Raw genomic sequence first — 16,543 nt, 5'->3', positions numbered from 1 at the left:
GGCACTGCTAGGCCCGCCACCCAAACACGTCCCCAAGGGCCGCTTCCAGGGATGGTGGCTCCACCGCTCCCCTGGGCAGGCTGTTCCAATGCTTGGCAGCCCCTCCTGTGGGGCGATTGTTCCTCATATCCAGCCTGAAGCTCCCCCGGCGCAACCTGAGGGCATTGCTCCTGTCCTGTCACTTGTTGCCGGGAGGAGAGGCCGACCCCAGCTGGCCGCAGCCTCCTCTGAGGTGCTGCAGGGGTGATGAGGGCGTCCCTCGGTGTGCCGGTGTTAGAAGGATAAATATTTGCATTTAATTCTTGTCGGTAGAATTGGCTTGATAAGGTTTAGTATTTGATATGTTTCAATGATCTCATATGCGGGGAGGTTAACACAGCTTGGCGAGAAGGAGATAGCACTGAGAGTGGATGTGAAAAATGCGTACTATATGATTGCCTTTTTGCAAAAATTAAAGTGAATATTACATGTGTTACGTTAGAAAGTTATGCCGTATTAATTTTTTAAAGTAGTGCGTTAAATATAGCTTTAGGTTATAACATAATGTTAAAATAGAAACTATATATGTGAGATATTTTTTTAAGAAAGGAATGAGGTACTCGCACCAGATAGCAGCCACAGGACACCTAAATCTTTCAGAGAAAAAAGAATTTATTGCTCCATTTTCAGAAGTAACAAACTCTTCCCACCTCGCTCAGTCCTGAAGACGCCGTCAGGATTAAGAGGAGGAAGCTGACGCTGACCAGACAGAATCCTGTGTTTGAATGGAATTTATGCATCATGTATGAGGTGTATGAATATGCAACAGGTTATTATTTTTAAGGGTTAATCCTCTGTTAACGTGGGTCCTTTTGCAGGCTTATTTTGCCCAGAAAAGGTACCTGGACCGTGCGTAACTCTTTGTTCTTATTGTCTCGTATTGTCCTAATCACAATTGTCCACATTTTTATTACTCTAATTATATTACTAATTTTATAACCATTTTATTACAATTAAACTTTTAAAATTTTAAAAGCAAGTGATTGGCAGTTTTCACAGTGGACACAATAGGATGCAGAATTTACAGGCCACCAAAATGTTTGGCAGAACTCCTGAGATAAGGACGGAATTAACAAAGCCAGCTCTGCAGCTGTGCTGGAATCGGCTGGAGCTGGGTAAAAGGTAATTCTGACTGGGAGATTGTGACTCATAGGCTCAAGAAACCCACCAGCTTAGGAGAAGGCCTGACCATATAGACTAATTAGCATGAGAATAAGGAATTATTTAACCAACAGGAGATAGAATACAAATTAATAAGAGAACTATGTAACTCGTAGCCAGTGAGCATTGATACCTTTGTTTGCTCAAATGTATAAATAGTGAAACATCCTGGTAATCAGCGTGCAGGCTTTGTGGATTTGCCCCTCAGCAGCCCTGTCTGCTTGGGGCTGTAAATAAATAAAATACCTCAACTCAGCTTGTGGCTTGGCTTCTTGAATATCAGGTGAAATAACCTATTTTGAACAACAACCTGAGCCTCCTTTTCTGCAGGCTACGCAACCCCAGCTCCCTCAGCCTCTCCTCATCAGACTTGTGCCCAGACCTTTCATATTTCACTATTGCTAAAGTGGAAATGACTCTTCAGCTGTAGGTGTTGGTTATTTTTTTTCCTGATAAACAGCCCTGGACCACAGTCTGCCAGCATTTTCAAAGTATCACTGAAGTAAAAATGATTAGGGAGTTATTTATATCATCAGTAAAATCACCTATGTGCTGACAATATACAGGTTGAGCAATATCCTACAGATATCTCCTGGGCTACAGAAATATTTCCAGCAGAAATTACATTTATCATGACATAGAATCATGGAATTGTTTGGGTTAGAAAGGATGTTGGTGTCTGGCCAAAAGCTCAGGTGCTGCCAGACTCTTGTTCGAAGGTGGGAAAAAGCTCAAACATCCAATATCCCGTTCGTGTGGGAATAGGCGAGTAATATTAAAATTAAATGTATTAAATTAAATGCAAATATTTAAAGTAACACATGAAAGGATAGACGGGAATATGTGGGGTTTTTTTAATGATGTGGCTGTAGTTAGCTTTTGTACCGGGAGAGGGAGGTGTTTGCCCAGAAAAGGAAGGTGCAGCGGGAGGGGCAGCCTGAGCCGCGCTTGGCGGCCCTGTTCCAGGCGCTGCTCCGCTGCCAGCCCAGCGTTTGTCACCTCCTCTATAGCTGAAACCATTGTTTGACACGGCCTGGAAAATGTGGGCTATGCCAGAGCCGTGCCAATTCATGTCAGACCATGGGGAAAGGGGCTTCATAACATTGGAAACAGGCTCCACACGATCTGTCTGTCTGAGTCACCTGCGTGTGCTATGAGACTTGCTGAATGTCGATCATTCAGGCTTGGGAGAAAGTTGACTTCCCCCCCCCCCCCCCCCCCCCGCCCCCCCCTCCATTTCTCATCTCTTACTTTATATAAATTAGATCGTATTATCAGCTGAATAAAGGGACACTCTAAATGAATAATTTGAGATTATTCTAGCCCCCATCTCTTGCTGTAAGAAAGAGAACCAAAGAAGAGCTCTCTGAATTGATTTTAAAAAAAGCTTTAAAAAGATGGTAGAAAGTGAAAGTAGAAGTGTTCTAAGGAGATACTGCTAAAGAAAATTGAGTCTCTCTTTGACTAGAAATATTCCTTAAGCCAAAACTAATGTTTTAGATTAACAGAGAGAACTGCCAACATTCTGAAAAAAGCAGTGCAGTATGTTTGTTAATGAGTACAACACGACTGAGGAGTTGTTTTTTCTTGGGGTAGGAACAGATAAAGAGTAAGAACAGTGTGATTTAATAGTGATTTATAGCCATCCCTTTTTCTATACCGAATTTTTCCTGTTTGGAATGGTGTTTGATGCTTTCTCACAGAGAGGGGATGAACGCTGAGCTGTTAGTGCCCGTGTTGGGTTGTGGGCAGATGAGGCTGCGGCGCCTGAAGAAGTTCTCGCCCCAGCAGCTGCTCCAACGCGGGCAGGGACCGCCCCTTCCACAGCAATTTTTAGACAGAGCTCAGCAGCGTGGCACCTCTGCTTGCCACGTGGTGGAGTCACCGTGCAGCATCTGACAGCATCGCTTGGGGCCGTCCTCATCACCTCCTTAACAGAGGTGCCAAACCCTGCTCTGGGCTGCCGGGCAAAATCTGGTTCTGGGGGTCAGAAACTCAATCAGAGGAGTAGTGCTGTGTACCTGTAAATTAAAATGCCGCAATTATCCTGGATACAAAGAGGAGCCAGTGATATTATCAATGTAGCTAATTATAAATTAGATAGCAGTATGTTAGAAAAAGCTGTGTCTTCTAGTATGTGCTAGGTGGGAAGCTAAGGGGGGAAAAAAGAAGTAAATATTGCTTTCTGTAAAAGTATTATAAGCAAAATAATTTTTTAGCCCAGATTTAAAGCTATCAGCAACTGAAAGCTCAGATGGATGAAAGCAAACAACAGCAGCAGTATCTCAGGACACCTCTGTACTCAGAGGTCAGTTGATAGAACAGGTGTTCTATCATCTTATGTCAAGAGGCTGGGTAGATGGAATTACAAATCTTCACCCAGATGCTGTCTTTTGGAGTAAAATCCTGTTCCAAGACCAATCTGAGTTTCCATTTTAATTTCTGTTACCATTCCTGCAGAGTGGAGACTCTGAAGCCTCCCACCTCTGAGGGCACTGGGGCTTAGTGCTTTGTTCTCACTCCTTGGTGCCAACCCTCGTGTTTAAGTGCTTTTCTTCTCAACCCACTTCCTTCCCCACCACCTTGCACACCCTCCAGTGTAGAACTACAGGCATGAAAGGTGGATAAATTGCCTTAGGAACCTGGTTTAAATAGCTTACCTGTTATTTCCACAGCAGTCATGGGAAGTTGCACAAAGCAGTTTTATCTTTTAAACATTGATGAATACAAGGTGTCCCACCTTAGGCACTTAATTTTAAGGTGGCATCCTACCAGCCACTGTAGCTTGTTACTGACTGTGAGATACAATTAATAATGTGTGGACTGATGAGGGAGAAGCTAGATTAACACAAAGCACAGCCCCTCAGGAAAATTTAAATAACATTTTAATAAAGTGAATAATAGAGAATCTTTCTGCATTTTATTAGTGTATTACACTTTTCACCAGAATATACATATAAGTTTTATGTTTGTTGAATCTCATGGTGATTTTCTGGTGCATTTAATACTTTCAGGATTTTCTTTTGATTTATTGAATGAATTGCTGGGGATTATATACCATATGATCCCCTTCTCTCATACCAGTTACAGCAGAAATATTTTACTGATATATTTTGTATTTTGGTGTAATTTTTCAAATAATTTGGTAAGAGTGCCTAAGAAGGGTTCATTTATCTGGTTTCACCTAGAAGACTGCTTCACATGTGAATCTGAGAATGACTGATTTTTCTGCTGCTCATCTTTTATCTGGGACATGGGACTTGCTGGCATACAACACCTGGAATATTGCCAGGTATTATACTTTATTTATATCAATTTATAACTGCAGATAGGTGGAAGTATGGTCACAAACAGCAATGATTGTCAAATGGCCCACTAAGGACTTAAAGGACCAAGACCAGGGATTTGACCTTAGAGTCAAAAACTTGCATAAGTGTTTACTGTATATTGTTTTTTTTATCCCAGTGCAGAGAATGTTGGGGGGGGGGATTGCCAAAAGAATTTACTAAAATTCCTATCTGTGTGCTACCAGGACAATGGAAATCTGGCATTTTTTCAAGAGCAAGGTCTCACAATATGGATGCTACTCACAAAAACCATGCTATCAACAACTCTTCCCATCATATAGCAATATTTTTTGGATTCTAACCTAACAGTACTACTGTGATTTCAGCAGAGAACTTGGATTAGTTGGACATTTTTAAGCTAGAATTTCCTTACAATGTGCCTCTCATTTTGAGCATACTCTGACATGGAACCCCTTTAATTGAATTCATGAGTGCATTATAATGTCAAACTTGGTTAATAAAGAATGCAGGAAGACATCTTCTGGACCAGATATTGATGCTTCTATACCACAAGTGCCTGGGGTTGCTTTCACATCTGCCAGTGGTATGAATTCTGAATGAATTCTGGTATGAATATTGTTGTTTTGTGATTATGCTACTGAAAAATGATACAATTTTTGCAAATTCAGTTCCTGTGGATCGCACTACTGAAGCTCATTCATTGTCATCTTCTTTTTGACCTTCCTTGTTAATATTCAGAAAAAATACAGCTCTGCCCCAAAGAACTTCTAGTTCAAACATACACATAAAAAAACATACAAAAGCCAGTGGAAGAGGTAGGCAACTAATTCTGATCATAAACTTTTGAAAACAGCTTTTCTTTGACTACAAATTTGAAAAGAGAGAGCAAAGATACCCAGCAATCCAGGACTGGGGTAATAAGGAGGAAGTCAAGAAAGTAAGAATAAGAAGAAAAGAGAGGGAGAATCCCAGAAAGATAGGTGAATGGAGGGAATGTGATGACCCACTCTTAAGGGGAAGGAAGTGGGAGTAAGGGGTAAGAAGGGGTCAGAGTTATGAGTGCTGGAGGGTGAGCTTGGTCTCAGTGGAGAGGGAGAGAAGGAACCCTTGGAGGAATGAAATAAGCTAAATCAGGGAGAGCCCATCTTAACACAAATGTTCAGCCTGCTTTGGAAGAAATCCACTATGCTGCAAATATTTTAATTTGGGTGCCCAAATAGTTCTCTGTGTGGGGCTTGGTTTATGAGGAAATGGTCCCCACCAGTGTTTAGTCCAGTCCAAATGACCTATGACATGCATAGGCAAGAGGAAAAGAAGGAATCAACTCTTGTATTTCAAGCTACAGAGGTGCAATCAAGAAAAGCCCTGCTGAGGCTGCATAGCAGGAATTCATCCAAAAATCTCCCCAGATGAGGAAAACTTTCTGGGTGAAGTTTTTATATCAGAAGTTTTTGCACTCTGCTGTATCTCTTCTGTAGTTCAGCACAGGGTATAATTTACAAGAGGGGATCCTCTAGAGCAGTTGCTGCATGATCACTATGCGCTGTTCTCATATGTTGGATCTCCTTGACAAAGAATAAAGAAAGAACGGGAAAATGTTTTAAAAATGTAGTGAAATTCAGTATAGTATCTTAAAATATGTAAGGTCAACAGGTAACAATTTTATTAAGATACTTGAAAAAACCCCAAAAAGCATAGGGAGGACCAGCAGCAAATTGCACACGTTACATCTCCCAGCTCACTTTATGAATATGTTCCTTTTTAGTAAATCTGTGTTTGGGTTTTGCTTTGGGTTGGTTTTTTTCAACACTGCAAAACCCATAAGCTCTCCATACCCAAATGGAAGTTTGCAAAGTACCTTGCTCTTTGGGACCTGTGTTTCACCTCAGCCTCCTGCTCTCTAAATGTCATTTTAGATTGTCCATGCATTGTGTCCCCCTCTCAGATGGATTGTGGCTGGAAACTGCCAGCCTACGGCAACTGATGACAATCTTTAAGAGCCATCTGAAAACAAAGTGAAAAAATCCAGCCATGTCCATGTGTAAATTCTAACTAAGGCATGTGTCATTGATAAACTTTGCTATTGGGGCTCTCTGTTATACTTTATTTATGTCAACTTAAAGCCTGAAAGAATGTTGCTTTGGCTGCCTTTCAAAACCTGAGAACTAAGCATATGTGGATTCATTGAAAGTGAAATTAGTCACTCTTATTGCTTTAGAGAAACCAGTCACTTCAAAATCCCTGCAATATCAATATGCCTCCCCATGATATAAATGCCCCAGAGGTTTTCCTGTTTTGAACATTCCCTTACTGCAACTATCTAACTACAAAAGCACAGTTCACCTACCGAAGTATGGAAAGGCATTTGGAAGTATAGCTTGTTCAATCAAAACATCTGAACGGACTTGGAATCAGTGGAGTGTTTACATTTTTGTCAGTTATCTCCAAGTGCTTGCTGCTATTAGAAGCTGTCTTTTTCCAGGCAGCCTTGCTTGTCATTCATTACTGGAGAAAGCTCATGGAGAGATCCAGTGTTCTTGAACATTGCAATTTGTAGAAAACCTAAAGCTGTTTACCCTCACTCTCACATGCATATTCATCCACACCTTTGCCAAGGTGAGCTGTTTCTCTAGGTGGAAGAAGACAGTGCAAGTCCAGAAGATCAAGTGTTATTGCCATGGTGCAACCCACTATGGTGATGCAACCAAACTCCTTTCCAAGGGCTCCTCGTATCCTGTGTGACCATAACGTGTGGCAAGCAGGTTGCTGTGACTCTGTCATGGAAAGTCTTCTCTAGTCTCCCAGGAGGAGAATCAACCCAAGTGACAACAAACAAAAAAAGGGAATGCTAATACCCATGATGGCAAAATGGTATTGGTTGATAGCAGAGCCCTCTTAGGCTCTGAGACTGCTCAAAAGATGTCCCTAGTCATTGCTGGGCAGAATGGTAATGCTGCTTTTTTTCTTGGGTCCCTCCTGGATGAAGAGCCTTGAAGCTAAGCTCTGGAACATCACTCCTGCAAAAGATGTAGGAATGGCAGACTCCAATGCGTTGAGATGAAAGGTGAGGGGTAGAAGACCTACTAATTTGTATTCAAATTTAGGTCTCATAAATAGTATTCATTTATATTCAATTTTTAGGTCTTATAGATAGCTCTGTTCCTTCAACAAAGCCAGATCCCTATCATGTGTGGAACTAAGTGAGGATCCCAGCCTTCATAAACTCATCTTCTGATAAAATAAAGGGATCTTTCAGGATTTAGGCGAGAAAGTGACACTGTGGTGGTCTGTTGCCCTTACAGGGGGCCTAGGACAAGTATGCTTATCTCTTAGGCACTCAGTTAAGTACCATAAATTAGATGGGATGGATCTCAATGACAGAAATAACTTAATGATCTCCTCTACTTCACTTGTGCTGTGTTCTGGCAAGTGGAGCAGACCAGCACACTGGCAGGATGCTTGCACACACCCACCCTTCAGCAGGCTGCAGCCTAGGAGTAATGGCTAAATTTAATTGCTCAAGATAATCTCAGATCTGTTGCTTTTCCAGATGTCTGCTGACCTTAGATGCTTCTTACAAAACTGAAGAAAAATTTGATCAACCTTCTCGCTTTTTCTGGGACTTGGTTATGGTCCTGAGACAGAGAACCATGAAACCTGATTGCAAACTGCATGTATCAAGAGATACATCTAACACTGTAGTACCTGCAATGTCACTGTGATTCCTCTCCTTAGTTAGCTGGTTCCTCAGACTCTCACAAGTCTGGATTCTTTGTGTATTCACAATCATTATATTAAAAATTTCAGTTTCTTCACTACATTTGGTATTGAATTCTTCATAATGAGACTTAAATTCTCTAACTATTTTAATAGTTTGGCATAGTTACTGGCCACTGGCCTTTTTATTGTTGAGGAATTTCACAATTATGTGATTAAAACAAGAATGTTTGTATGGCAGCGTAAGAAACTGAGCCCCTGAGCTATGGTTTTGGATTTTAGACCAGTGGTTGGAGCTTGTGCTCAGAGGTGTGACAGCAACAGATTTGTAAAAACAATTCAGGAACAAGATTTCACTAGATCATTGTTAATAATACAGTCTGCTAGCATATACTTTAAGCATGGAGGTAGCTCCTAAGAAAAATTCCTAGACAAGTTCCTGTGCTTTCCTGAACTTTGGGATCTGGGCAAACAGCTGAAGGAGAACATTCGCTACCACACAGAATTTCCCCTGACTTTTGGGGAAGAAGTTGAAGGGGAAGGAGACTCTGGAATTAGTTTCAATTTCTTTACTTTCCCTTGACTCTAAGTGCCAGTTTAAGTGACATTGTGGTACATTTTCTCCTTGTTTTCATGTTGTTTTGCACTCCTTAAGAGAAGGTGGGAGAAAAAAAAAAGAGAACTCATTGCATGGAGAAATATGTGCAAAGAGTTGCCTAGCACACAAAGTCAGTCCACCAAATGAAATATATTTCCCCCTGAATTTTTAGGTAGGATTGGTAATCTGAGGTGCCCCTGTACTTCACAGCAGTAGGGATGCTCAGGTAACAGTGTGGTTTCTAACCTGAAAATAAAATACCCAAATGACAAAATATAACACCTGACTACAGCTTTCTATCAATCACATTTTTCATGTTATATATAACTCATCTACTTAAGTTTCACATATAAATTACTTCCCTGGGTTACCCAAGGGAACAGTAATAATTTTCCAAAGTATTCACCTGAAGGTTCCTAGGATTATTCAGGTATCTATTAGACTCTAGAGAGACTAAATATAACCACATGGAGTCTTCCTTTAAAATCCATGTCTGGAAGATCTATTTCTGTTTCAACAGCAGGCAGCAGGGCCATATTCTTGGTGAAGCTGTAGATCTAAGAAATGTTTTAAAACTTCTGTGCCTTCTTCACATGAGAAAAGTGTAAATCAGAGAAAGATGTGTTGCAAGAAAGGCCATCTGAAGCAGAGCAAGCAGTACACACAAATCTTATCCCAGCTTTTTGAGTTGGGGGCATTTGGCAAAGGGGAAATTGGGAGGTGCTGCTGGTGGGATCCATCTTCCTGGAGCAGTGGTGATGCTGTTTGCAGCCAGTCAGTGTTGCCATATCTCACTACCTGTGCCCTTGTTCTCACAGGTAGGGGCTGGTAGACCACAGTTTTGCAGTATGTATGGCAACAATGCAAGCTCATATTTTTCTCTACAGATACAGCACAACATTTTTGCTGCTTTTACAAAAGGAGGGATAGAGTCAACCTCAGAGAGTCCTATTCTTAAATCTACCCCTTAAATTCTGTCTACCTACTCAGTATAGGCCTTTCATGTAAGGAGAAGCAGTAATTGCTTTGGCCAGCTGCTGTCTGTTTTGTAAATGAGGCAAAGGGTTGTTTTCCTTAGTCAGTTACAAATATCTTGTGAACTAGTGCACCTTTTCTGTGTGTTTATATTTCTACTTCATCTTTCAGCCAACTTTCTTAAAATATTTTGCAGGTGTTTCTGTGGGAATACTCACAAACCTATTCTTTGGTTGAAAAAATTCACCAGCATCTGTAGTGAATAGTGAGGGAAACTGGAGTGAAGAGTCTTTTAGACATTGATGAATAGGACCAATGATCTGTTTAAAGCCAAGCAAAAATTTAAGTGATTTACCACACCAGGTCTTTAGATCTTTGCCAAATGTCATCAAGAAAACTGATGGTAGTACTCATATCTCCTACAACTCTGCCAGCCTCAGACTTTATGGCAAACTACTGTTTTATTTAGTAAAAAAGAAATCTGATAAGCAAGAAAGAAAAATGAACTGTTTTTGTGACAGACTGCTGTACATAGAAATCTTGTGTGACAGTGGCAGGATTTAATCTGGTTGACTCCCCTGGAGAAAGGACTTTATAGCCTGAGTGTGTTTGCAGAGAATCTGGGAATAGAGGGATGGACATCTGCTGGGTAAATCCTCTGTTGCCAGGCTATAAGAGTTTTTAAAACACAGAGCAAATTCCACCTGATTTCCTGGAAGAACATTGAGATACCTCTAATTTCTGTTGCCTAAACTACAATGGCATTCAGATAGGGGCATGAGACAGTCTATTTTAAATCTCACAACCATGGTATGAGCACTACTAGAAAAAACTGCTGCTCCATTAAATTCAAATTCTGAAGTTAAGTGTTATACTCACCACAATGCTCTCCAAGATTTTTCCTTCTCTCTCTGGATGGTGTGTAAATGATAATTTACATGAGAATTTGCTCTGATATAAATTTGCTATGCAACTATATATAGTAGCAGGATTAGAAGGCAACTCAAAATATCCTTTAGCTGATGCTTCAATTAATATATAATTTCAAGTGCACACACTTCATGCTCTAGAATTTCATGTTTGTGCCATTATATAGTTGTTATTATATGAACCACACCAAATGACATCCAGGCTGTACGTGGTGCTGGATGGCATTAGGGACGTGTTTGGTGAGCCCTCTCTGCTGTCACCTAATGGTGCCACAGGTTCTGTGGGGTGGCTGAGATGTTCACACAGGATGACATATCTGACACAGCTGGCAACCATGCCCTTGGCAGTGGGAGAAGATAGCCCTGAGCAGTAAAGCACCAAGGAGTAAATGTCTGAATAAATCCCTTCCTCTTGGTTTTTCATTCTCAGGCAGCAATCCCTTTTGAACAGAAGCAATGGGTCTGATTCTGTCCTCCCACAGGTATTATACACCGTCTTCTCCGGTGTGTCATCTCATGTGAAGGAGAAGCATGTGGTGTGCACTCCCTCCCAGTGCCTGACAGCCCAGGTCACACTGACAATAAATTGCAACAAATACTTTGTTTTCTCTAATCTCTACTTATCACATATTTTAGCTAATGATAAAACAATTTACCTGTTCTAGGTTTGGTGTAGTTTCTATTTTTGTTTTTGTTTTCCCAGCAGAACTTCATCTTCTTCACCTCATTTCTTCAACTTCTTTTTCAAAATGTTCAAAATTAGGTCTGTACCTTGCAAGATGCTGTATGTGCATTGGAAAGAAGCTGACCCAGTGTTATCTGGGGTCCTTGAGCATGGGAACACCTCTGGCTGCAGCATCAGCAGTGAAGGGGGAGAGCTGCCTCCATCCACTGTGGTACAAGAGCCATGTACTTCTCAAATGGTGACTGAAGTGTCAAAACAAGGCTTGCCTGGGCTCCAGGAAGCTCGTTCTCCATGTGGAAGTACTGTCATTCCTCCTCCCATACTCATGGCGTGAGTAGCCCAGAGCATGGCCAGAGTGCTGTGGGAGCCAGTTCCAGATGGATTTGTGCAGCCTATTACATGGTGTACACTCACTTTCACTGTCTATCTGTGCTTGGAAAGAGAGCAGTATTCCTGGCTCTTTTTCCTGCTTTCACAGCCGCATATTCATACAAAGTTTTTACCCTGGCTGGTATGATCACAAAGGAAATAGCGCAGTAGCCTCTCAGATTAAGGGAAAAGAGCAAATCAAAACACATCAGTCTCCTGAGCCAGAGTCCCAACCAGAGGGTTGGGAAAAATGCCATGCACGTGATTTTGCTGCATGCTAAAATAAAGGGAAGGGAAATGAAAAAATATATCACCATGTCCTTTAAAAAATTGTACCTACAGAGTTGAAGCAACCACAAACTATGCTGTACAGATGGTTTTTCTCTTGCCAGGGAGAAGTGCAGTGAGGCCAGAGTCTTTTAATCTGTCATATATATAACTGAAGATTTGCAGTTGGAATCAGACTTGAAAATGTAAATGGCTTTTCAATTGCAGAGTCTGGTCCTTCATAATGGCTTTAATTCAAAGCTTTGTCTGGGTAGAACAACAGCTGTTCTGCCTGTGGTTTTCCTTGCCTTATTTTATTTTTAGAATTTCCTCATATGTAAGATGCCACAAAATGGATGCAGACTGGGAGACCTCCTAAGACCTGAAATAAATAAAGTGCTCTCCTTCTCCACAAAAAGAGTTAATTCACCTAGTGGAGAGTCCTGACCTGGACTTTTGACCACCTTCCCTCTCCTAACATGGCTAATCTGGATAAAATGGTATCCAGAGATCCAATCTGCCTTTGAAATTAGGGTTTTTTTCCATTAAATCATCAGCCGGTGACTGCTGAGAGTCCCCAACTTTTGCATCTTAAATTTAAAAATTGGGGAAAGTCAGTGATTGGTCATTTAAAAATGCTACCATTAAAGCAAATTCAAGGGTATTTAGAATTGAAGTGTCTCTGGTGTTCAAATTCAGCAACTGTCTGTTTTTAAAAATGAAGGTACCTCCTCTTTGTATCCCCTTTTTCAGCATGTGTACATTTCTGCAGCTCTTGTTTATTAAAGATCCATGTTTGATTTCATAAAGTGCACCTGTTCAAATGTTGATACCAATGAGAATTTAGTATAAAAATGGGAGCTGCAAGTCCAAATACTGCTGTGGACATATTTTCCACTGCAGACAGTGTTTTGTTGCTTGGAGACCTACTGTAGGTTCTTGCTTTTGTTCTTTCTTCCAAAGTTGAGTTTTGTACTTCTAATACAGATGGAAAACTAGAAAATATTCTGTGTTTCAAAACTTGTGTAGGAGGAAAAGGACACGTAGGAAAAACCAACTAATCACCAAAACAAAAGCCTCAACCCAGCTCCCAGAAGACCTGGAGCCACCAGGAATTTTTGTTTGTGCTGGGAAAGTATGACATGACTTCAGGCACCAACTGAATGACATGCCTCTCTTGCAAAGCAGGGATGTGTTCTTTTCACAGCTGAGAATGGGAATTACGAGAACCATGACACTGCCCCTGTTATGTTGTTTCTGAGAAGAGAGCTCCTCTGTGGTTGATCTTACTAGAAACCACAATCAGGGCTCATTATGCTCCTCAATCATTCTCTGTATTTTTTTTTCTTCCACTCCCTGAGCTGTCCCTTTCTATTTTTCTCTGTTCCCCTTCTGTCGTCAGCTCTTCTCACTTGACCTTTTCTCTTTCTTATCTCCTGCAGTTTCTTTGAAGCACAGCAGGAAAGCAGGGTTGCCCCAGTCTGTCAGATGATGGACCAGTGACAAGGCTGTGCCTGTAGGTAAGTTTGCTTCTGCCAGCAGATAGCATGAAGCTGTCTGTTGTTCAGATAGCAGTTTGTGCTGTTCTCACAGGCAATAATCCAGGAACATTATTTGCCTGCTACAGTGGAATACTGCAGTGCCAAGGATGCTTTGTCTGATTTTAATTTCCAGGCTTTTATTTTGGCATAATAAACCAAAGTGGATAAAAATACATTGTTGCCATTCAGAAAAATGATTCATCATCTGTTTTATATGAGTGTGGGTAATAGAGATGGAATTAAAGAAATGTCATCTTTGCAATATGCCCAGACTTCTGAATGAGAAGGATTCCTAAACAAAATCCTTCCAAAGTCACATTTCAGAATTGTAGCTTCCATCAGCAGGATCTCTGGCAGGGCTGACAGGAGCATGACTGCAAACATGGGAAGTTTGGAAGCAATCCTTTGAGCCTGACACTGATGCCTGAGCTGGGGATCTGTGCCTTGGCAGGACAGATAGAAAAAGTAGAAGTCACACGCTAATCTCTGAATTGGAGATTTTAATCTGTTGAAGAACAAGGACCTAGGTATCACTTGAACTTAGATTCTGCTCTGGTGTAAACCCAGAATAAGTGTGCTTAAGCTCAGATACACAGACTGATCTTTCAAATGCCTTATAAAATGTGTTACTGCCTTATAAAAAGCCAGGCACTTGTAACCTGCTCTAATTCAGTGGGAAACCACCCTTTATACCCGTGTTGTTTCTCTCTGCTCTCCTGCAACACTAACAAAAATGAGTATGGAAACTTCCACCATTCATCAAGACGCCCAGAGTGTCCTCAGATAATCCCTTGTGGGGCTGGATGGTGGGATCAGAGCCAGGCTCTGTCATCAGGGCTCCCCAGCTGGTCAGAGGGATGGGTTTGTTCCCAACCACCCCTTACTGTGTCTCGAGATGAATGGCTCCACACTGACCACTACAATTACTTGACAGTCCCAGGAGAGATGCTGTTTAAGCTGAAGGACAGCACTGGAACCAGAACAAATGTGTCTAAACTGGACATAATTGCATTCACACTGGTTATTGAAAGAAGATTCCTAATAAAGTTTTTGGAGAGCAGCCAAAATTATTAAAGGGATAAAGCAACCCATAATTATTTTTAAAATATAAGTTGGTATGATTTTGGGAAGATTTATTGAAGTTGCAGAGGAGTCAGATGTCTCAGCAGTCCTTTAACCTTCTTGTTTCTGACTAAGGGGTCTCTTGGTAATTTAGTGTCTGGTGTTAACTCTTACCCACACAGGACATTGCTCTGCTGCTATTCTTCTGCTGTGATCACACTGAGCTCTGCTCTCCAAAACAGCCCCAGAAATTGCTGCCTCCCGTGTGCAGGATGGTGGGGGAACGACAACCCTCTGTTTAATTTAGCATTGAAAAGCCCACTCCCCTTACTAAGGTGTATGAAAAATAATTTGCTGTGTGTCAATGTTGGTTTCACTGGAAAAAGTCAGTTCTAAAAACCACCTACCTGATAAACAAAACCAAAATCTCTAAAATGAGACCTCAAAATGAATCACATTCTTGAAAATCTCCTTTTTCTTCCAGTCACAAAATGGGGCTGGCAATACTTACATGCCTCTGGGAAGTTCCCTGGGTAAGAAAATCATCATGGCATGCAAGATCTTCTCCAAAAAGGGCATTATTTGCCTGGTAATTTGCTTTTATTGTTTTGGTCTAAAAAAATCCCAAAACATCTCCACACAAACTTCATAGTGTTACACTGAGTTTATTTTGAAAAAGAAATCAAAGAATGTTTTTTCATCTCTGAGCCAGATGGGAAGAAAAAACAAACGTATTCCACCATATGAAAGAAAACAGATGAGAACTTTAAAAAAAAATTTAGCCAAGTTTTTTTAGAATTTTTTTTCCAGTAAACAACATGGAAAAAATGCAGTGGAGATGGTGAATGAACAAATAGGCTCTGGTTTTAGGAAGGCCTGGTTTCTGGCGAGCAAGGGTTTTGTCTGTAGGGCAGTTTACTGTCCCATTTATAGGTGCCCAAGGTATCCCTGAGTGTGGGTAAGCACTGGGAACTTCCTCCTCCAGCTCCTGCCCAGGCCCTGGGGAGCCCATGGTGTCCCAGCTGGGGGCAGTGCCAGGCATGGGCCGCTGTCCCACTGCTGGCCTCTCACCTGGGTGAGCCCCAGCACCTGCACAGGGCAGTGCAGAGCCTGCTCTGGGGACCGCTCGTGGAAGAGCCATGGAAGAGCTCTGGGGAACACAGGCACCCACAGAAGTGAGGGAGGAAAAGCAAAGCAAGGCTGGAGACTGCGTGTTCCCTTTGGATGCTACAGATGTGTGAGCTGCTGTGCTCTTGGGCAAGGAGCCTGCACTGGGGAAAAGTGGTTTTGTTTTCTCACATGTGAATGGACTCAGCCGCCCTGCTCCTTGCAGATCAGTTTGCTCCCACAGCCAGTGGCTGCCCTCTGACCAGCTCCTTGCCTTGCCACTGACCAGACACCAGTTCCTGCTACTTGTTAAAAGCAGGGTAGCTACTTGCCAGGAACAGAAAATTAAAAGAGGAGGTCAGCTGTCTGAGAGAGAGAGGAATAGCAAGACCAGATCAGCCATTATAAACAGATAATTTAAGCCATCATAATGGCTAATGTGGGGGCTGATGTGACTTAGTTCAGGACATCCCTCACCTGGAGGCTCATATGAGGTGTTTGGTGTGCTAGGACAGTAAGCAGCAAAGGGCTTCAGCCCTTCTTAAAGGTCTTATTCAGATTAGGCCTTCCAAACCATGTTCCTATCCCCTATGTGCTGCAAGAACAAGGCAGTAAACCTGCAATTGCAGGATAAGATAGCCCCAGACATGCTCAGAACCAGGGTGGTGTAAGTGAAAAAGAAGGCTTTAATGGAAAAAAGCTTCATCAGTTTGATTTTTAATACCTGTGAATGCTCTGGGTCCACATCCCTCTGATTTCCACATCCCTCTGATTTCCACATCCCT

Source organism: Ammospiza caudacuta, chromosome 1, assembly GCF_027887145.1.
Source record: "Ammospiza caudacuta isolate bAmmCau1 chromosome 1, bAmmCau1.pri, whole genome shotgun sequence".
Lineage (NCBI taxonomy): Eukaryota > Metazoa > Chordata > Aves > Passeriformes > Passerellidae > Ammospiza > Ammospiza caudacuta.
Note: the sequence above shows the minus strand (reverse complement) of the source record.